General features: G+C 40.1%; 1 long non-coding RNA gene across 1 annotated transcript; it reads right to left on the reverse strand.

Moving 5' to 3' along the window:
• Nucleotides 1–11,184: 11,184 nt before the first annotated feature.
• LOC144588451 (uncharacterized) lies at nucleotides 11,185–22,040 on the reverse strand. Its single transcript, XR_013544027.1, has 2 exons — nucleotides 21,959–22,040; nucleotides 11,185–21,588 (listed from the first exon to the last, which is right to left on the reverse strand). It is a non-coding gene; the product is annotated as an uncharacterized LOC144588451 (long non-coding RNA).
• Between the last annotated feature and the right edge of the window lie 1,854 nt (nucleotides 22,041–23,894).

Genomic DNA, 23,894 nt, shown 5'->3' on the forward strand with positions numbered 1-23,894 from the left:
CTAAAAAAGCAGAGGCTAAGCAACAGAGACTCAATCTTTGAGAAAAAATCATCACAAGACCTATGAAATTATTATCATCAATGGTCATAATGCTATTCAGTTAGGATCCCTCTAGGTTATTTATTTATTATTTATTATTTATTATTTATTTATTTATTTTTATCTATCTATCTATCTATCTATCTATCTATCTATCTATCTATCTATCTATCTATCTATCTATCTATCTATCTATCTATCTATCTATCTATCTATCTATCTATCTATCTATCTATCTATCTATCTATTTAATTTTACCCCGCCCCTCTAGACAACGTCTACTCGTCCCCTCTAGACGTCTAAACTGCAGTGCCAGCAAGTCTACTGCAACAACCAATCAAGGCCAGCTACCAATACAGAGGAAAATTTCCATGCCTATTAGTAGTTGCTGGCAGCACAGGCTTAGCAGCTAGCCCTGCTTAGCCTAAGTACCTGGCAGCACCCACCCACTTAGCGCCTTCCTGCCAAGCATCCACCCGGAATGTTAAGCCAAAAAGATTAAACAATTGCCATGCAGGTAGAGCAGACCTACCATACCTACAGGTCATAGCCTTACCTAGATAGACTCTTTTTGTAGGCTCATCTGCAGTACTACCAGGCCCACTGCAACACCAAACCAACATCAACTCCAAAGAAAAATCTCCATGCCACAACACACAAGATGATGTTTTTCCCACCAAATCACTCCCCTCTAGTCCTATGCACACACAAAAATACTTAATTTATCTGCTATTTCAAAAAGCAGTAAAAGTATTAAAAATTAGAGAAGCTAAAACGGTATGAATTCAGTTCCATCCGCCGAGCACAGCCAGCAGCATGCTAGGAAAAAAGAAGCGCTGGTTTGCTGGCACACACCAAAATAACCAATAAAACAAAACAGACTCCTCCAGCCCCCCACCAAATACTCAGAAATATTAACAGAACAAATGCACGGTAAATTAGCAAAAGTAGTGGTTTCTTTAAAAAAAATCAGGTGATCAGGGGAAGTACCCACTTGAACACACACTAGGAAAAAAGGAGCAAAATACAAAACACAAGTCTTATTTCCCAAAACTCAAGAGAAGCAAATATACAATCAAAGACCTGCCCAAATGGAAACTATTAGAAAGTGAAGAGATTTACTTCCCTTTTACTATTTCATGCCCTCTTTTCTATTTTATGAATCTAGCAGGCCGAAGCAAAATGAAGTGCTGAGGTTTTTTCCACCCACCCCCTTCCCGCCCACCCCCTCCATCGCCTCCCTACCTTGTCCTGTCACCTCTGCCTTCGCCTCCTCACCCCCATTGTCAGAGACTAGTGGGAAGTAAAGGATCCAAGATCAAGGAATTGTAGGGAGACAGGCAACAATCCTAGATGGGAGGGCATCAGGATCTCGGCACTCAGTAATAAGTGAAGAAAAGAGCACTCTTCAAAGGTTTACAAGCCCTTCTGCAGCATCAAAATTCCCTTCTGCCAGCCCTTCTGATATTATTGGCTGGAACATTTTTCAGGCAATTTGACATAGAAATGGCACCAAAAGGCTTCATAGAAGAAAGAACATGAAAGAAACATGGAACTTTTGTTTCATAAACATCAAACACAAATTACTCAAAACAGAGCCTCTTTCATGTTTTGAGTCTTTGGTTTAGACACATAAAAGACCCATCCGCAGTGTTGTGCCCATTTTCAGTGATCCTGAGTCCCATGTATTGTATACTTCCCACTCTGAAAACATATATGCAAGTCAAATTTGGAAGCTGAAAGAAGGAGCTGGGAAGTTAATTTAGCTTGGTTTAAAAACTCTTCTCATAAAATATTGATCCAGCTTAATTGAATAAATTTGTACCTTTTCATGCCAGGAAGATTAAAAGGAATAATGTATGTTCTGTTAACATTGACTGTGATTCCAAAATTCATTTGCTACGTGATTTTTCAGTATTTTGTATTGCTGGTCAACAACACATTTATTAATGAGCTCTTCCTACTAATCCCTACTCTTATGAGTTGAAACCCAACTGTTGCATTTGAAGCAGTGAGTTATGTATTCAGTAAGATTCTAATTAGCTTTACCTCAAGCAACAAATGCTGAAATTACTGGTTTGGGCTGTGTGTGTTTCAAAAAAGCTTAATTATCTGGTGCTGAGATTTGCAGTGTTTTTTGCGGGTATGATTCATATTTTAACAAAATGGTGGTTAGTCTTCCTCAGGAGTCCAAAGTTCCAAGCAGATATCAAATGACAGGGTATAATCCCCTGAAAAGTTAACATAGTTTTATTAGTTCCCTCTGAGGCATCTTTCAGTGAGGAAACATAACGTAACACTCTGGCAGGGAACGTGACATAATGTCATTGCATGTGCTGGCGAAATTCTGTGCATAAAGTTGCCATATCTCAGGTTTCTGTTGAACCTCAAAGAATAGCCATGTTTCCCTGGATCTGCACACTGGGGGGAAAAAAACCCGGGTAAAGAAGAATTGGTTTTATTTTTGGTGGTGCCATGGATACTTTGGAACTCACCCTCTCCTCACTCCAATATGGGACTAGGGATCAGTGGCTCGGCATACATGCGCTTGTATTTGTACTGCACAAGTAATAATAGTTTATAAGGTCATTCAGGAATGTTGCATCATTCATCTTTCATGCAAAAATACATACATATCATTTTATTATTTATTATACACCTCATGTACATCACCAGGGCCTCCCCCTTTGACTGAGGTTTGGTCTTCAAAATCTCAAGGAATGTGAAGCTGCTGACTTGCCCCACTCAAACAGCAGATGAACTGGCTGTTCTCCACTGTCCATCTAGGAATTGTTTCATCTTCCACTGGGGCTCACAATGGATGGATGAGGGGTGAACGGCAAAAAAACAACAACAAAAGAAAGAACCTATGCAGTCCTGAAAGGTTGCAAACTCTGCTCACTCTGGCACACATTATTGGCCTCGGACCCTCAACCTCCCACCCAATCCCTGCTGGCTTCTCAGGAAGTTCAATTGCTCTTAATAGAAAAAAGTAATAAAAAAAAATTGTGAAATCAAACTACCAGCTCACACAGGAGTGTCCACATTTTCATCAGATTGCCCTGAGGCAGAATTTGGAGGCAGCTTGAATTTCTTCACATTTATTTCAGTTCCATGTGTTTTAACTCTTGCAGTACAATTGTACATCTGCGGTATGTTGAGAGAGCAGTGACTCCCTGTTTCAAGGAACCGCTGAACCTTCTCATTATTATTTATGAGATGAAAAGACTTTCCTTTCCATAATATGTAATTTAGCATTCGTTTGAAGCTGTTCTAGCCCTAGTGTGTGTAGTACACGACGGAATTCAATTTCCTGTTTGTCCGGAACAGCATGCAATTTTCAAGCGTTGTGTTCGTGTCAGTGGGTCTTAAAAAGCAATCTCTTTGTCTCAGTCTTTGTGTGATGCATTGGGGGGGGTATACATTTCCGAGAAGTGGCACCACAGCTGATGTGTGTGACAGATTGTACCATTGGCAGTCCATATTCTTCCCCTCCCCCACCCAACAAGAGGATACTTTTCTGTTTCTGTAGAAAAGCTCCCGAGTGAGTCCTAAGAATTGTACATTTCATTTTCCTGACACTTTATCTCTGTTTGGATGTCTCCCCACCCCTCTACCTTCGTTTCCAAAATAGTTCACTTAATGCCTTTCTCCACCAGGCTGGTGCTTAAGGAAATGATTCATTTCTTAAGCCCAGCTGCTATTTTCTGTCAGCTTAAAACTGCTTCCCTATGAAAGGCTGATACTCTCGCTCCAGTTCTTATATTGTTATACAGCTTAATTGTCAACTCCCATTTTTGAGGATTATTCCCCCTCCCAATATTATTTTAAAACAAATGCAAAGTATTTCTAATGAAAATATGCTATTGATAGTAATCAAGTGCAAAATGTGTAATTAACAGTTAGAGGTTAGATTCTCTCATGGAGTCATTTGCATCTAGTAAAACACCCACCAGACTCTGAAAAGTGGAATGCCATAGGTGGAACAGTGGTCAGGGCTCCTTCTCTATAAACAGTTGTACAGAAGAGTGAATTTCATCAGTAGAGCTAATATAACAAGCTGCAGTGTTTCAGAACAATCTTACTTCAAAATACAGCCTGTGCTTATGTTTAGACAACCAATCACTAAAAAAAAGAGAAGCTAATTTACAAAACACCTGAGGTATGAAAGGCTACTTCTGTCACAATGAGACAGCTTTCAGCACTTGAGGATTTTCAACTTCTAATGGTGTGCTATCTCTATCAGAGAATTTGACCCCTTGAGATTGTTTGGTGCTTCAAAGTTCTTTAAGCCAGTATGGGAGAATTCTAAATTGCCTAGCTTGTTTTTTTCCAGACAAATGCAAAACAGGTTCACAGCATTTCTCAATACCTGAAGCCACCTTACAGACACATATGCTAGCCTTATTGGTCTTCTTCCAGCAGCTCAAACTGTGGAAATAGAAAAGAGGATTTGGCCTCCACTTGATAATGTGCTTGCACACCTATTTCTCATGCTGAGGATTTGTTCCAGAATACACAGATTATGAAGCAACATTTTAATATTCAACATCTGAAATAAGAACCAGCAACCCTATCAAACACATGTTTTATTAAACTTGCCAGAACTGATTATTCAAAAATGAATGTTCCATGAGTGTGTAAAATGATATTACTTGATGGCTCACATTGCTGTTATCCTGATGAGCTTACAAAGGCAAGCTCATCACTAGGTTTCCCTAGCTTTATCTTATATGTAAGGAGTTTGACTGGCTTTCCAGATGCTTTCACATTGCCCTCCTATATCTCTCTGCTCAAACCCCTTTAATTCACCAATGCCCCTTTTCCAGTGTCCTCTACTACTTCTTCCTGATCCTATATCATCCCTATTGTTGGTGATCACAGAACAAAGGAAAGACTAATTGCCTTAAAGAGAAAACAAAAGAGTCAACCATGGATGTCTGCGCCAGCGGAGCCTACTGGCAATGCCCTGAGGGCTCTTTTTTTGACTTAGCATGATTGCATAATATGTTATGAGAGAAACAGATAGGATACTTGTGACGATTGACCTTGTGGCCCCTGCTTGTTTCTCCTAACACAGAGCTCACAAGGTAACTCAGCATGCCCTCTGATATGCAGCCACCAGTTGATCTTTTTTATCACCTTAGTTTACTTAGAAAAGACTAAGGTCCATCCAGTACTGACGTTTCAACAGAACAAGTTTATTAATTACAGATAATTTCTGGAATAATTCATGAGCACATTTTTCAAGATTCATCACTCATCAATATTAACCTTCTATATTAATTATCACAGGTTACTGTATACTCTAACTAATTACTCCCCAGACCCCCCAAATTATCCTTCTCTCTCTGATTCCAGACTCAGACTGACTCGCTCCTCTCTCAGGCCCCACCTTTTAGTATCTCTTTCAGCCCTGCCTCTTAATCACATTAACATATAACATGAATAATGCATAACTTACAAAACATAATTTACGGTGAACGCCACATTCCTCCCCCCTTAAATATATTTGTTTGTGAGGGGAAACATTTTTCCATCCCAAACAAACATGCATCATTGCACAAAAACTCTACTTACCCTCTGTCAAAATTTTGCAAGCAATAACATCTTATTTATTCATTTATTTATTTTATTTATATCCCGCCTATCTGGTCAACTAAGGACCACTCTAGGCGACTAACAATCAAATATCTTATCACACCAAACACTCCAATACAGTTCAAATACATAAAGGCAAATGGTACATCGTGTAAATTTACGTCCCCAGATAAATGGTTTAAGTTTCTGTAAAGTCCAAACAATTGCTAGGCACTTCTTTTCAATAGTTGACAGATGTTTCTCTCTCAGTTTTTATTTCTTATTTATATACATTACTGGATGCAAAGTTCTTTCTCCGTCTCTTGCCAAAGCCCCGCTCCTAGTCTGACGTTTGATGCATCCATGAAGATGGTGAACTCCCGGCTGTAGTCAGGTGTGCTGAGGACTGGTCTGGTCATTAACACCTCCAAACGACTGCTGGCACTCTGGTCCATCTGATGTTCTTTGGCTCCTTCTTCCTCATGATGTTTGACAACGGAGCAGAGATTGTACTTAAGTGTGAGATGAACTGCCAATAATAGCCTGCTAATCCCAGGAAAGATCTGACTTGCTTTTTGGAAGTGGGGTTTGGACATTCAATTATCACCTTGATCTTGGAGTCCAGGGATTTGATCACTCCCCTACGCACTAAATGTCCAAGGTATTTTAATTCAGACTCTCCGATTTGGCATTTACTTATTTTTACAGTCAAACTGGCTCTCTGGGTTCTCTGCAGCACTTGATATAAATGTTCTTTGTGCTCAGCCCATGTATGACTTGAAATGCTGATGTCATCCATATAGGCGCCGGTAAAATCTCTCAGGCCATGTAATGTCTTCTCCACTAATCTTTGGAAAGATGCAGGACCATTCTTCAACCTGAAAGCCATGACCCGAAATTCAAACAGGCCTACATGACTCCAGAAAACAGTTTTCTCCTGGTCCTCAGGGTGCATTTGAATCTGCCAAAACCCTTTGGTAAGATCAATCATGAGATGTAATTGCACTCTCCTATAGTCTCAATCTTGAGAGTCCCCTGGACTGCAAGGAGAACAAATCTATCCATTCTAAAGGAAATCAACCCTGAGAGCTCACTGGAAGGACAGATCCTGAAGCTGAAGCTCCAAGACTTTGGCCATCTGATGAGAAGAGAAGACTCCCTCGAAAAGACCCTGTTGTTGGGAAAGTATGAAGGCAAGAGGAGAAGGGGATGACAGAGGACAAGATGGTTGGACAGTGTCACTGAAGCAACCAACATGAATTTGACCGAACTCTGGGAGGCAGTGGAAGACAGGAGGGCCTGGCGTGCTCTGGGGTCACGAAGAGTCGGACATGACTAAACAACTAAACAACAACAAAATAGTTTCAATCAAGTCATCCTGAAATGGCATGGGATATGCATCTGCCTTTGTGACATGGTTTATACAAAATCTGATGCTACTATCAGGCTTGTCTATTAGTACTATGGGCACAGCACAGGGACTCTCAGATGGAATGATTATTCCTGCCCGTAGCATCTCCTGGACCTTCCGTCATACTTTTCCAACATCATCCCCAGTAATTTTATAACAGGTGTGAAAGCTATGGGACTGGCATCCCCTGTGTCAATTCCGTGGACTACCCCTTTGCTTTCCCAGGTATATTAGTAAATATGGTTTGGTATTTTTGCAAAATCTCAGCTACCTCCTCCCTCTGTTGTATAGTAAAGGAGTGGCCTAGGTTTACTTCTTTGAGGTTAAGGTGTTCACCTCTCCCTTCCCAGCGCATAAGTTCTTCTTCATCACCTGGGTCCTCTCTAATGGCATATAATGTCCAGAGATTTCTTCTATAATAAGGTTTGAGCATGTTGACATGCACTACCTTGTGACCCTCCTCTTCCTTCTGAATCACATAACTGACATTTTTCATTTTTGACACTATTTTATAGGGACCCTCCCAAGCTAATTGTAACTTATGACCCTTGATTGGCCTAAGTAAAAGGACTTCATCTTCAGGCCCAAAAGTTATTTCCTGGGCTTTTTGGTCTTCTGCTTGGTCTGGGCAGCCTTTAGATTCTCTCCTGCTATCTCCATCAACCTTTGCAGGGTGTTTTGCAACTTATTCATATACATTGGTGCCCTGCATAGCGACGATAATCCACGCCGAAACAATCGTTGCTATCCGGATTCATCGCTATGCGTGGAAAAAACCCCATAGGAATCCATTAAAACATGTTTAATGCATTCCTATGGGGAAAAAACTCACCGCTATGTGGAAATCCTCCATCCAGCTGCCATTTTTGCTGCCTGGTAAGCGAGGAAAAGGTGCAAAAACACTGCAGGCAGCCATTTTTTCCGGCGGCCATTTTGGAACTGCTGATCAGCTGTTTTAAAAACATTGTTATGTGATAATCGGTAAGCATTTCAGTTACCGATCATCGCAAAGCAATATTTTGCCATATAAAACATCGCAATGTTTTATATGTTTTATATCTCATTGCTATGCGGATTCGTCGTTAAATGGGCACTCGTTAAGCGAGGCACCACTGTATTCAATGACTGATTCTGGGTCACTCTCCCTATGGTCTTCCCAGTTCATACAGAGCAAATCAAAAGATACTTGCACCACCCATCCTAGTAACAATTCGAAAGGACTGAACCTGGTACTTTCTTGAGGAATGCTCCTATAGGCATAGAATAGGGGTTGTATTTTGCATTCCCAATCATTGGGTTCTCTGCCACATAGGCCTTGATCATGTGTACTAATGTGCCATTAAATTTTTCAATTAGCTAATTAGTCTTGGGATGGTAAGGTGAAGAGTTAATTTGGGTTATTCCACAGGCCTTCCATAACCCTTTTATAAGTCTAGAAGTGAACCTGGTTCCCAAATCACTATTTCACTAGCAAATCCCAATTGGCTCATATAATTTATTAAAGCATCTACCATAGTGTCAGTCTCGATGTTGCTTAAAGGAATTGCCTCAGGATATCTCGTGGCAAAATCCATGATGGTCAAGATGTACTTATTCCCCCGTCTGGTGGTTTTAGGCAGCAGACCTACTAGATTGATCCCTAGCCTTTGGAAAGGGGTAGAGATGACTGGCAAAGGACATAATTTTGCTTTGGTTCTGTACTGCCCTGTCCCTCTTCTCTGACATATGTCACAATCTTGCAATAGTATGTAATCAGTTTTCCCATACCTGGCCAAAAGAAGTTCTGGGCACCCCTTCTTTTGGTCCATGTGATTCCCATATGTGCTCCAAACAAACTACTGTGAGCAAGACCAGTGGTTCTTAACCTTTGTTACTTGGATGCTTTTGAACTGCAACTCCCAGAAACCCCAGTCAGGACAGCTAGTGGTGAAGGCTTCTGGGAGTTGCAGTCCAAAACTCCTGAGTAACCCAAGGTTAAGAACCAGTGAGCTAGACGTATGATTTTCTCTCAATATTTACTTGGGATCACTAATTGCTTTTGGGGTTCTCCTTTTCCTCTGTATGGGGTGGCTAAAACTTCCCTATACAAGAGATCCTTATCTAGGCAAAATCTCTCAGGTCACTCAAGGCAGTCCACCAAGCTAATGTCCTCTTTCTGCTCCTGGGCAAAACTATTTTTATTTGGATTCTTCAAAAGGATGAGATCAGCTTCTGAATGGTTATTAAGCTGACTTTCTAAGGAACTTTCTCCTTCCAGGCTTCCCTCCAGTACAGTATTCATTTGTACTGCAGTGGGTGATTTCTGGCCCCCTTTAAGTGAGTAAGTACAAAAGCACTCTTAACATGCTGTATTAAGTCCCAACCAATGAGAAAAGCAGTCAGTGTTTCAACCAAAATGGCCACTTGCCACTTTCTAGACCAGTTCCCATAGGTTATTTGAACCTCTACCACTTTCAAGACTACAGTTTCCACCTCAATTCCTTTTAAGATCATAGTTCTGCCTGGAATTATGTTGTCCTGTTCTATCAGGTCTGAATGTACAATAGAAATTTGTGTACCTGTGTTCCTTAAAGGTAAAGGTTTCCCTTGACATCTAGTCCACTCGTGTCTGGCTCTAGGGCATGGTGCTCATCCCCATTTCCAAGCTGTAGAGCCAGCGTTTATCCAAAAATAGTTTCCATGGTCACGTGGCCAGTGCAACTAGACACAGAACACTGTTACCTTCCCACTGTGGTGGTACCTATTTATCTACTTGCATTTATATGCTTTTGAACTGCCAGGTTGGCAGGAGCTGGGACAAGTGATGGGAGCTCATTCTGTCGTGTGGATTTGATCTTATGACTGCTGATCTTCTGACCTTGCAGCACAGAGGTTTCTGCAGTTTAACCCGCAGTGTCACGACCTCCCTTCAGATCATTGTGTCCCTTAGAGCAATATATTTCTTTCCATCTACTACTATTGCTTCTCCAGAGTTTTTAAGCAGAGAATTGTCATATTCTATCTAAAAACATATTTTATATAAATCAGGGATTTCTTCAGGCTTGGCAGCAGCCTTAGTTGCCATGGAGACAGAACTATGGTTACAGCTTCCTTCAGTGGCTTCCACTGGTTTTACACAGTGAACTTTCTTGGTCTGATTATCATCTTTTCCATTTTTTATTTCTGTTTTTCATACAATTTAATTGAAAATGCCCAAACTCTCCACACTTATAACATTGTCCGTGAGTCCTTCACTCATTCTGAGGAGATCTATTAAAATTTTCCTCAGGGTTCATTCACTTCTGTGTACTGGGCCCTGGTAACTTAGGTGAGGTACTACACTGGCCATCTTTCCCAAATGTTTTACTGAAGTAATTTTTATTGAAGGGTTTCTTACTGTTGTCCCAGTTCTGCCTGTCAAATTCTTCCTCAGAGAACCTGGGGTCCCGAATCTCACTAATGGAATCTGCATATTCTGATGCTCGTAAATTTTTTAAGGATTTTTATCTTTGACTAAATAACACAATTCCCCAGGCAAAATGGAATAGAATTGTTCTAACCCAATCACATTTTTCATTTGTTTTAGAAAAGTGACATTTTCACATTCCATCCATTTGTCTAAACATTGAACTAATTTAGCCCCTAACTGGGAATAAGATTCTTCAGGCTTTTTGGTAAGGGAATGAAATTTTCTCCTCAGGTGTTAGCCATTTATGCCAAATTTTGAATATACAATTTTTTCTATAGGCCTCGAAATCTCTAGCTTGCTCTAAAGGCACCTGAGAATAAAACTCAGCTAAATCTCCACTTATTTGTTATCTTAACACTATCATTCTTTCATCATCCTTAATATCAAAGTCCCAACATTCTCTCTCAAATGAAATGAGGAAAGATTCAGGGCAATCACCTTTCCTATATTGGGGAAATTTCTTTAAGTCAACTTTTGAGAGATTTCCCTCACTAGTGTTGTTGTTATTACTATTACTATTATTATTCTGGGAAGGTAATTCTAATTGTTTCATCTATATTTGAAATTCAATTTCTCTTTGTCTTAATTCATTTTTTTTGTTTTAATTCTATTTGTCTGGCCTCAGCTCTCTCCTTTTCTCTGATTTCTAGTTCCCTGAGCTCTAGTTCCTTAGCTTTCTCTTCAGCGCTGGCTTTTTCTTTAGCCCTTTCTTTTTTCCAATTCTAATTGGTTTCTCATAGCTAGCTCCTTCAATTTAAGTTCTTGTTCTTGTTTCCATTTTTCAAAATCATAGGAGACTAAATCCCTTTGTCTCTCTGAGGCACCCTCATCAGTCTCCTCCTGTTCCATTGGACTTAAAGGGTCTCTATTTCCCTTCACTTCTTGAGGTAAACTTTCTCCCTCACGACTTCTTTTTTTACTATGTTTGGTTGGCATGTTTAATTCTGAGTTAATTAATCTTGAGTCCTTGTACTAATTTTTAAAAGGACTTGTCTTTCTGCTTTTAATTCCAGTGACTATGTTGTTGCTTCACTCAGCAGCTCGCTCTCTCTGGCTGTTCTCCAGCTAACAACCTTTTAGTTACTGTGTCTATGTCTGACCTACTCTTGCTCTCAGTCACTGAAATAATTTTATTTTTCAAGCTTCTGCTGTTTTTTTCCTATTACCTCAGATCTGCTCTGACCTCTGGCTTCTGCTTTTATCCACCAGCGCTCCCTTATCTCTCACTAGCCAATTGGTCTCTCAATTACTGAGATAAATAAAAAGGATTTTCCCCTTAGAGTCATTCCCTATCTTAGTCTCCCCAGATCTGGGTTCAGAAGCCCCGCCACTAAGCTTTTCCACAAAAACTCTAGCAGGTCACCCACTTCTTCACCATAGACCTCTGACTAAAAAGGTACCCAGGACTCAAAAAAAATCACTTTTAAACTCTGGCTTTACTGGATTGTTTTGTATCCTACTGCTGCCACCAATTGTGGCCCCTGCTTGCTTCTCATAACACAGAGTCCACCAGGTACCTCAGCACGCCCTCTGATATACTGCTATCAGTTGATCTCTTTTATCAACTTAGTTTACTTAGAAAAGATGAAGGTACATCCAGTACTGACATTTCAACAGAACAAGTTTATTGATTACAGATGGTTTCTGAAATAATTTGTTAGCACGTTCTTCAAGATTCATCAATCATCTATATTAGCCTTCTATAGTAATTATCACAGGTTACACTCTAACTAATTACTCCTCATACCCACAAACTATCCTTCTCTCTCTGATTCCAGACTCAGACTGACTCCCTCCTCTCTCAGGCTCTGCCTTTTAGCACCTCTTTTGGCCCTGCCTCTTAACCACATTAACATATAACATGAATAATGCATAACTTACAAAGCATAACTTAGGGTGAACGCCACAATACTAGTTACCTAATCGTAACTAGGATTGGCTAAAATAACCCTTTTATATTATGCTCTACCTCTAAGAGAAAGGACAGAAGAAGGGGCTACCCTGCCTGTTGGCAGGGTAGCTACTTCCTGCCAGGAGTGTATGCACATCACTGGAACAGAATGCAGTGACAACCTTCAGACAGGGGTTTCCCACATTTCTCCTTTTTTGTTTGTTTGTTAAGCAAAGGCACATATTCTTTCCTATATTTGTAAACTACATATAAGTCTTTTTGCCGAAGGCCTGAGGGCGAATCTTTGAGACAGGTAGTTATCATGGAAAAGGAAGTTGGTGTACATTGAATAAAGCAACAGGAACTTATCAGGAGTATGAGGAGCATAATTCCATACATTAACACAGTGATAAGCCATCCAAAGTGGGGTAGCCATGACACAAACTGTCTCACCAGGAAGGAAGTACAGTGGACCCTCTACTTACGGAATTAATCCATATTGGAACGGTTGCTGCAAGTCGAAAAGTCTGTAGGTCGAATCTCCATTGACCTACAATGCATTGAAGCTGATTAATCACATAACTGGCAGTTTTTATTCTATTTTTGTTCCATTTTGGTTTTTTTCTGGTCTGTAGGTCAATTCTCCGGCTGCAAGTCGAATCTAAATTTTGCAGCCAGAGAAGTCTGTAACTTGAAAAGTCTGTAAGTCGAGCCGTCTGTAAGTCGAGGGTCCACTGTATGCCTGTCATATGTTATTGGCAAGCTGTCTAAGCTGAGCAAGCTGATTATTTACTGGATGACTACTATCAGATAAGTTAAAGCAACAGAGATTGGCAAAAGACTTACAAGTGTTGTGATTAGGCAACATCAGATAATCCAATATGGCATGGTTGTCTAAAATAATATCATGTAGCTGTCATTGTTCATGATTCAGCAGGGCAATATCAGTGAAAGTGCAGTCAATGGCAGTAGCCAAGGAGCAAGCAATATTGGGAAGAGTGTGAGAATTACAAACAGCAAGTCCAGGATGCCAACAAGCAATACAGCCAGCAAAACATATTCTGCTTTGGATAACAAAGTAACATTACCATCACAAGTACTATCAAAAGATAAGCTTTCCCGTCTCAGCTGAGTCAAGGAGTTCTGCAAGCCAAAGGTTGCATTAAATTGATTACCTAATCTACTAAGACATCATTGTGTTTCTGACAGATTGGCTGGAATGTAACTAAAAGTATATTGACTGCATGTAAAAAACCACCCCATAAGTAGGATGATATGAGCCAAATTATAAGAAATGTTGACATAATGGGTACAATTCCTTGTGGCTTTGGTTGTAAAAATGATTATGTCAGAGGAGCAATTGATGACTCCAGCACATGAGGTGTTTTTTTAGGTGCTACAAAAGGGATGTAGAGGGAAAAGGCATAAATGGGTAGTGTTTTTATTGTTTGCCCCCATTCAGGAAAATTAGTGTATGTATGTATGTATGTATGTATGTATGTATGTATGTATGTATGTATGTATGTATGTATGTATGTATGTATGTATGTATGTATGTATTTATTTATTTATTTATTTATTTATTTATTTATTTATTTATTTATTTATATCCCACTTATCTGGTCAACTAAGGACCACTCTAGGCGGCTAACAGACAAAGAATAATAAAAATATACATATACAAAGCAGCAAAATAATAAAAACTTAGGAAAGATAGAAAATCAGTAGAAAGGAAAGGAAAAGAACATCAGGAGTTGTCTGATGGGAAGGCCTGCCAAAACATCCATGTCTTTAGTTGATTTTTGAAGATACCCAGCGAGGGAGCCCCGCAAATCCCAGGAGGTAGATTGTTCCAGAGGCGAGGAGCCACCGCCGAGAAGGCCAGATTTCTTGTACTTAATGACAATGGTGTTCAATCACTGTACTAGCCAAGTGTCATTAGTAATGATGCAAGGTTCTTTACAGACAGGAATTAAGCAAGTTCCTAGTAATCCATGCATAGCATATGCCTCCTGCAGACAGAAGTGAGAGATGTTCACAATTTCCACCAACATTTCTCATAAGTTAAATTGCAGACAGGCATGCATATCTTCTCGAGCCTCTGTGATGCCTATTGGAAAAGCTCTAAGAATGAGAACACAACACAACAGCATAATGGAGTTGGCATTCAGCTGTGAGATGATAGCTGCTAAAAAGGTTTCAGGAGATTCCAGGATCTGCTGCTGATTTAGTGTTGTTTTTGTATCAGCACTTAGCGTCTTTATCATCCCCCAAGTAATTTTGGGCTGAGTGACTTCAGGTCGGGACAGGCGCTTCCAGCAACACACAGTCATCTGATCCGCCTCCAGGGCCATCGCTGGGTTGAACTCCGGAATCAGGTTCTGCAGGTTGCGATGCCAACTCATTCTTCCCACAATATGGCCACACCGAACTGGGATCCACAAGGGACCTGTGGGACTAATCACAACAGCATAGCCGCAACCTCATGTTAGTAAAGGGACTGGACCATCCCACTGAGGGTCAGGAAGTTGCTTATAAGTCACTAGTGGGATTTCCATTGGGATTTCTTTATGAAAGTGTTTCTCTACTGGTGACAACTTATGCTGACCTGCAGATACAGTTAAATGATTTAATTTGAATAATGCTATTGATACTACATCTGTAACATCTTGGGACTTAATCCCTCTGTTTTTTGTTTGTTTGGAAAGGAGAAATTTAAAAGAGTGGTGTGCTCATTCTACAATAGCTTGACCTGTGCAGTTATAAGGAATACCACAGGAAAGTCAAATGTCCCATTCATTGCAGAAAGTGGTAAAGGTGTGAGAGGTATAGGCAGGGCCATTGTCTGTTTTTAAGGCTTGAGGCTGGCCCATAATTGCAAACATACGTAAACAATGTTGTTTGACATGGCTAGAGGTCTCGCCATTAAGAGGGGTAGCCCAGATGTATCCTGAATAATTATCAATAGTTAGATGAACATAAGAAAGTGGAGCAAGAGTAGGACTATGAGTAACATCCATTTGCCAGAGCTGATTGCCATCCATTCCTCATGGGTTAACAGCATCAAAAGGAAATGAAATTGGAGATATAGAACAGGAAGAGCAGGAGGAGATGATGTTTTGAGCTTGAGAAAGCGGAATAGAAAATTGCTTATGGAATTGTTTAGCACTCTGATGAAAAAAGAAATGGCTGTCAATAGGATTCGCACAGTGATTTCCCTCTGAGATAGCATATTGAAATCCAGTATGAGATCGGATGTGAGCTGTAAAAAAAGGTTGTGATCTGGTAGCAAGGAGGTTTTTTAAAGTCAAAAACAGGGAAAATAAGTAAAATTCAAGAGCAGGAGAAAGATAGGCATGTGACAGATGAGTGAGAAGATTAAATACGTATTGAGTGTCTACAATGAGATTTAAAAGTTGATCTTGAAACATTTGAAAGGCAAGGATTACAGCAGCAAGTTCTGCACACTGGGCAGAGGTCTGAGTAGAAGTAAAACAGGTTTTCCAAGTTCTGGAAAGTTGCTGAAAGGTAATCACGTCTCTAGTAGGCGCACCATCAGTAAAAACAGTTAGTGCATCAGGGAGAGGAGTAGCAGTGAAAGGAGAGGAAAAATGAAGGGGTATTTGCTGAATGAATGTTAAACAAGGGTCTTTAGGTGGATTAAAACATTTGTTGCCAACATAGTCTGCAAAAGCAATTTGATAAGTTAGTGATGTAGACATTAATGATCATGGTCCACTTTGGAAATAGTTAAGTAAGAACACAGAAGATTCCAACCTGTGAGTTGTTTGGCATTATGGCGTCCTTTTATTACGAAGTATTTAATCACATTTAGAGTGGAGTAAACATTTTGGGGAGGAGTGTTAGGAAAATAAAGCCATTCTGCTGCAGCGATTGCCTTGTCAGACTTTGGGCTACACAACAACCCAGTAGGCATTTGGGGAGTGTTCAAAATAACCAGTTGCAAGGGACCAAGAGAAGGAATGTGGTTGACCATGGTACATCGCAAGGCTGCATTAATTTGATATATGGCCTTGGTGATGGGCATGGAATCAGCAGGAGACTGACGTTCCCAGAGTGTGTTAAACAAAGGCTGCAGTTCATAAGTAGAAAGGCACAAAATGTGTGAGCCCAGTTTAAGTGCCCGAGAAACTGTTGCAACTGCACTAATCTAAATTGAGATGGAGTTTTTAGTTCGGATAAGAACGGCAAAGACGTGGTTTGCAACAGTTTGTGCCCTAGGTAAAAGAAACGTAGGAGTGGTTTATATCTTTTCTGAAACTATGTGAAGGCCTTTTTTCTCTAAGCAGTTAGCTAGAGAATCATAGACAGTAGTGGGGAGGGATTGCCCAGCCACCAAAATGTCATCCATGTAATGATATAGAAGCAATTCAGGATGTTCCAAGCGAAATTGCTGTAGGGCTAGAGGCACAAAATGTTGACATAAAGTCGGGGAATTCAACATTCCTTGAAACAAAACTTTGCAGTGATATCTTTTAGGTTGGGAATTGTTGTACACAGGGACTGTAAAGGCAAATTTTTCCCTGTCTTGTGATGCTAAAGAAATAGTAAAAAAACAGTCCTTGAGATCTACTACCATTAGCTGATAATGTTGGGGTATCAGATTTGGATTAGGCAAACTGCATTGTAAAGGGCTTATAGGTTGAATGCGCTTGCTAACTTCCTGAAGGTCATGTAGCAAACACTACCTCCCAGATTTCTTTTTGATGGTGAAAATTGGGGTATTTCACAGACTGGTGGAATATTCTATATGTCCTTTATCTAACTGCTCCTTAACTCAGGCCTCCACTGTGTGGAGCTTTTCTTTAGACAATGGCTATTGATCAACCCAGACAGGTGGTCCAGGGAGCCATGTTAATGGTAAGGCTGTCAGATTGAGTAGAGGCCTGTATTATAAATTTGTCTGCAATTTTGCATCAACATTTTTTCAAGAGATCCCGACTCCAGATGGAAAAGGAAATAGGCAGAATGTGAGGAGTGATTGTGATTTGTCTAGGAGAGTCACCTAGACTTTCTAGAACAATGGGCTGAAGGCTTTTCTGGGCTTGCTCATAGCCTCCAACTCCCCAAATGTTGTGCACTGGATGGGTGGGATAGCTTTCTGGCCAGTCTTCCTTTGCAATAACGCTAATGTCAGCTCCTGTATCAGTCAGGCCATTAAGTACAAGCGATCCCATTTTAAGAGGGAGTTGGGGCTGCAAGTGCTCAATGGTAGTTATAGCAGCAACTCAAGTAGAACCACAGAAGGACCCATCTGTGTTAATGCAAGCAAAAAATGAGCAATAGATTCACCTGTAGGAAGGACTTGCAGTATATTAGATCAGGTTTGAATAATTAGCCTGAAGGGCCATTTTACAATCCATGTTAGCATTTTCAAATGCCAGCTGTTTTATCAAAATATAAGCAGCCTCAGTATTCTCCACCAGCCACTCAATCGCTCTTTACAGTTTGTTAATCAAAGTCATATTGTCCTCTGTAGGACCTTGACGCAAGTTAGCAAAAGACCCTAAAAGTGTACCTTTGTCTGGAATTTGTATTTAGGCTGCTTTCACAATGTCACCCACTTGTGTCAATTCCCTGTTAGGGATGACAATCTGCTGTGCTATGATGACAGAGTCCATCTCCATTTAGCATATCTGCAGACACAGCAATATTGTTTTGTAGATTATCCATGGCCAGAATAGCAGCGGCATCTTTCTACTCCTGCATAAACAATATATATTGAGCAGGAGTGAGCATTGCTTTAACCAAAACTTTCCAGTCAGCTGGAATAAGATTTCTAGTTCCTTGTAGCCCATCAACCAGCCCAAGAGTAAAACCAGATCATTTTCAAGTACACTTTTTTCCAACTCCTTTAATGTGGCAAGGGGAAGACTTTCATGGACACATTGTCTGATTGTTACAAACCACAGGATAAACAGACATAAGGGGAAGGGCAGCAGCACCTGCATCCTCCGGGCTTCCTTGGGCCATAACCTCTTCAAAGGAGACTTTAAGAGAGAAGTTAGATAGCCATTTGTCAGTGATGCTGCACTGCTGAATGAGGAGGGGAGAAGGGGGAGGAGAAAGGGGAGATTGGGCCATTGGAAGAGTGGCAGGAGCTGCATAGGAAGGAGGATTGTTTCTATTTTCATGGAGATCTGGGGGCTTAGAGGGTGGCAAAATCTGAGGGGCTGTTGGAAGGTTAGCTAAAGAGTGAGCTAACAAAGGGTTTGCTATCATTGAAATTGTGTCCCGGCAAAGATGCCATGTATGGAGGACTTTAACTGGAGCAACAGAGTCTTTGTGCAGTTTATTCCCAATTTTATCCCAATCTGAAAGCTTAAGGCTGCCCTCTTCTGGATACCAAGAACACTGAGTACCTATTACTGTCAATAACTCTTCTACTGAGGCAGATACACCATGGTGGCATTCTTTATGGAGCAAGTAAATCAGGTCCTTTTTATGCTGAATTTGAAGCACTGTGAAAGTGTTTCCCATCTTGAACTAATACTCATGGGGATCCAAAAGAGGATGCGAGGACACATCTGGAGCCCTTGCTGGGAGAGGTGAGCTGCTTTGATTGCCTCAGGCAATGTTCCTGTTTGGGCGCCAGTTGTTGGTCATCATGGAACAAAGGAAAGGGTAATTGCCTTAGAGAGAGAACAAAGGAGTCACCAGCAGAGCCTACTGGCAATGCTCTGAGGGCTCTTTTTATTGACTGAGCATGATTTACATAGTATGTTGTTGTTAGAATTCAGGTAGGATACTAGTTACCTAATCGTAACTAGGATTGGCTAAAATAACCCTTTGATCTTATGCTCTACCTCTAAGCGGAAGGGCAGAAGAAGAGTTTATCCCACCTGCTGGCAGCTTCTGCATCCTGCCGGGAGTGTATGCATGGCACTGGAACAGAATGCAGCTACAACCTTCAAGCAGGAGTTTCACACCCCATAGCCTGATTGTTCCTAGTATTCTTCCCTTATGGATATACATGGAGCAGGGCTGTGGAAAGGAGGCTCTCAAAATGTAATTGAACTACAACTTTCATGTGCCCTAGCTGACATACCCAATGCAAGGGGTGGTGAGACTTTCAGTCCAACAACATCAGGAAAGTTCCTGTCCCTGGTACTGAGGATGGTGGTGCATAGGATCACCACTTTCCTAGCTATGTTTTCTGGGAGTCTTTATAGAACACAAGCTAAAAATGAGTCAATAATGTGATATGGCAATGAAAAAAAAAGGCTAGCATAATTCTAAAGTACATCAACACAGGTATAGCATCCAAATCAAGGGGTGTTATCATACCAATCTATTCTGCTTTGGTCAGTGTACCTGCCAAGCTTACTGTCTCCAATTCTGGGCACCATATTTTAAAACAAACATCACCAAGCTGGAATATGTCCAAGTTGGTACAGTACCTGGAAAATCAGGCCTATGTAGAACAATTAAGGGAGCTGGGTGTGTTGAGCAGGGAAAAGAGAAGATTAAGAGGTGATATGATGGATATCTTTATATATCTGAACGGCTTCTATATGCAAGATGGAACAAGTTACTCCAGAGAGAAGAGTAGGGTCTGAGCCAGCATATTCAAACAACAAAGAAGAAATTCTAACTAAACACTGGGGAGAACATCCTGACAGTAAGAGCTACGTATTACTTCATAAGTAGTGGACTCCTCTTCAAAGGAGACTTTGAGAGAGAAGTTAGATAGCCATTTGTCAGTGATGCTTTAGCTATAAACATCCTGTGTCAGCAAGACATTCAGCAACATCATGATATTCCACATTCCTTTTCAATGTCCCCTTTCTTTTTTTCTTGTTTCCCTGTCTTCTGCTCTCCTGCACCCTCCCTCTCCGTTGCCTACAACAAATGTGAAGGATGTGAGTATCCGGTCACTGGCAGAATGCTTCCAGATTATTTGTAACTGGGTTGACTGCAAGGTGAAGGCAAGTGCCAGCCAAGCTTGACCTCTCATGCACTCGTTGCTCTTTGTTTTCTCTTCTTCCTTATAAATGGAACTGCAAACAAGGTTCTTCTACATCTTAAGTGACATTTTATAAGGCCATAGAGGGATTTGCTTCATGGTCCCAACTCAGCACTCAAATTAGAGTTGATGACCCCAACTCAAGTTCCCAATTTGAGTTGAAGCAAACTTCTGCTTTGCCCAGGTGAATACTTTTAAAATGTTTCACTCCATTATATAAAACTAAACTCATCATTTTCCCAGGAGGTAGATAGGAAAAGACCTAAAGAAATAAGCTGAATTACAGCTCTACTTTCAACGCATTTGAATAAATACAGATAAACCTGACGGCAGGATAAAGGTACTTAGATGTGCATTACAGCTGTTTCATTGTAAGCGCACTGATGCTGTATCATATTTCCAAGGATTACTTCGTTGAGCTATAACTAAATCCTATCCTGCATGAATTGTAATAAAGAAACAACAACCAAATCCCAATTGTGTTGTGGAATTATATTAGAACACATAAGAACAGTGGACAAGTAGCCAGAAAAGCAAGACCGTTCAGTCCAAATTGCCAACTATTTTGCTGAATCAGTGCACGTATCTGCTTCCTTATGAGCTATGTACTTCATTGGTGTAAATTTTCATGTCATGAAACTGCAAATAAAGTACCAGGTGTCTCTATTTAATTTCTCCACAGTAAGATACTGTTGAAGTAGAGACTCACGACTTGTGGTCCTCTAGCAGATCCTGGACTATAATTCCTACCATCCTTCAGCACTGGCTTTGCTTGGTAAAGATGAGGAAAGGATTACAGGAATTAAAGCTCAAGCATCTTTGTGGCAGACTACAGGTCACTAAGACCTGCATTAACAACAGCAGAACTTTTTTATAGAAAAGCAATACACTACTTTCAAGTCATTTATTGGGGTGGGGGAACTGACTTTTATTTCCTTCATTATTCTAGTCATCATACTAACTTCTTTTTTTAAAAAAGTATACAATTTCTTGATTGTAGGACTGTGGGATTGGGATGACCAGGAGCTTCATTCCAACTTCTTCCACACTACAATTTTCCATACTGACACATCCCAAGTTAGTTCATGTCACTGAGTCTGTAAGGTGTCAATAACAGAGAATTTGTATGTGCAAAATGTACCATGATGTAGAGGCCAAAGGCACACAGGATACTGTTCCAAAACAAAAGTTCTTTCATTCTACAGTCACTGCTATCATCCATGAGAAAGCATCTATTGAAACAAAATGATTTCAGAGTTAACAAAATCAAAATAACAGCAGAAACAGCAGTCTTTAGTCATGAAGAGCCATTCACATTTTCATTTGATAATCCATGTCATCAGGGTCTGACAGTGCTTTCCTGGAAACTACCAGAGGCTGATTACGCAAAGATGAATTGAGAATGACCTCACAAAAGTATCAGATCTTGACTGAAAGTACAAATCAAATTCTAAAACTTTTTAAAAAGCCTTTCCTTGTTTCCATTGGTTAACCCCCTGGATACACTGGCTACTATTGTTCCACATATTAAAAAAAACTGCTTTTAGGAAATATGAGCTTTAATTACAAAAAAAGGCTTTAAAATCCACAGAACATTCTGACCTTTCAGTCCTGAGCCTCAAAGGAGGTACTGTTTCATCTGAGTCAGATATCCCCGTTTTCATGCAGGCACTAGAAAGAAAAAGGCCAAAGGATTTAACAGACATTATTACTGTTATTGTGCAGCACATCAAACTGATATTCTGTACGGCAATTCTAAACAAATGGGTAGCCCAAACAAAGGAAATTATAACTTTGAAACTGGTCTTCAGATCAGCAGCACCATATTTGGCAGAGGTATAGCAAACAGCCTATTCTTGATCTGTGCCATGTTTGGGGGAGTTTTGGCAAAGAAATTTCAAGTTACAATTATCTAAAAGTAAAATTGTTTTACCCCATCTTGCAGAAATAAGTGGCCTTAACCATTCCCAGAGGGGTTTTCTTTCTTTTTTAAGATCATATAAACTGAAAAGACCAGTCTTGCTTATTTTGAAAGATAATGGTTGGACATTCTAAATAGAGTAGAATATTCTAAATATTCATTGGCAATTGAGTGTATGGTATATCTACATGCAGTAATTTATGGTACTGTTGTAAACTTTCCTCCAGGAGAAGAAAATAGACTCCATGCCTGAGCAAAGATTGAAGATTGGGGGGAGGGGAGAGAACAGAGAGAAGGGGTATGTGAGGGTTTTTCTTTTTAAGATTGTGGATTTAGTTAAAATTCAAGGGCAGGAGGAAGAATATACAAAAGTAAATAGAAAAATAAAAGAAAGTAACAGAGGAATCAAATGTATAAATACAGAGAATATTGACGGTTTTTACCTTTGAGTCTTGTGATGAGAGATGGACATGGTAATTATGAAGAAAATAACAGTGGCAATAGATGACAAAAGAAGTATAATATTTGGTAATGACTTTAGAAACTTAGGCTTAAGAAACCTAGGCTAATTTTTTTACTCCTTCCTGGCCAAAAAACATAGTGAAAAATATTCAGAAGCTCACTAATTTAAGCTGTGAATTTACTATTTTTTGCTTTGTATCTGGGGATGTTCTTACCCATTGTTAGCACAAACACTGTGCCTTATTTATTTATTTATTCATTCCTTCGTTTGTTCATTCATTTTAAATCCCATTTGTTTTTGTATCCCAAGGTGGATGCCTGGTCACAATCAGATGCTTCTGGAGATATCTGGTATAATTTATTTCCCCCATGATCACATGATGTATGGGAAAATGCAGGACACCACTCTATGCCCAAGCTGGACCTTTTGATGTAGCAATAGTCTTTTTACTTTGGGGGGCTGGGCTAGAGTGATTACCCAGCAGATGGAAAGGTTCCTTTAAGGGAAATGACTCCTTAAGGGAACCATTTCTTGTGTGATCAAGCATACAACTGTATAACTGTGTAAAAGAATCCAATGTTTAATTATGGTGACATTTTCATATATTAGTTTAAATATAGAATATGTTAATTTAATACAAAGGGTTCTTTATTTCCTATGTTCCTTGTCATCCATATCCTCTTTTGTTTTGATGCCTGTTCTCGATTTATGGAGATGGAGAAGTGGCCACCCTAACTAGGATGCTATGCTCAGCACTGAATAAAATGGCTCCAGTGTTGTGTGGGAAAAATGTCCCACTGCTGAGTGTCTGTTGTTGTTGTTGTTTAGTCGTTTAGTCGTGTCTGACTCTTCGTGACCCCAGGCCACCATATATAGCTGATGGACTACATTCAGATTTATAGGTTAAAATTTGTCCAAGGCAAGGCTAGTAGTAATAGATCAATCTAATTAAAGAAGTCATATAATCTCTTTTATTTGAGATCTTGAATAAATCTGTGTCTGGGTGAGGATTACATATATGCATATCTTCTTAAAGGGATAGATAAATGATTATGGAGGTCCCAGTTCTGTAGTGTTGATATTAGGACTGCTAATATGATGACCTGAAAAATTTTCCCACTCCATCAACACTTGTGCTGAAAAGCTGGGTAGGC

This window comes from Pogona vitticeps, chromosome 3 (genome assembly GCF_051106095.1).
Source record: "Pogona vitticeps strain Pit_001003342236 chromosome 3, PviZW2.1, whole genome shotgun sequence".
Lineage (NCBI taxonomy): Eukaryota > Metazoa > Chordata > Lepidosauria > Squamata > Agamidae > Pogona > Pogona vitticeps.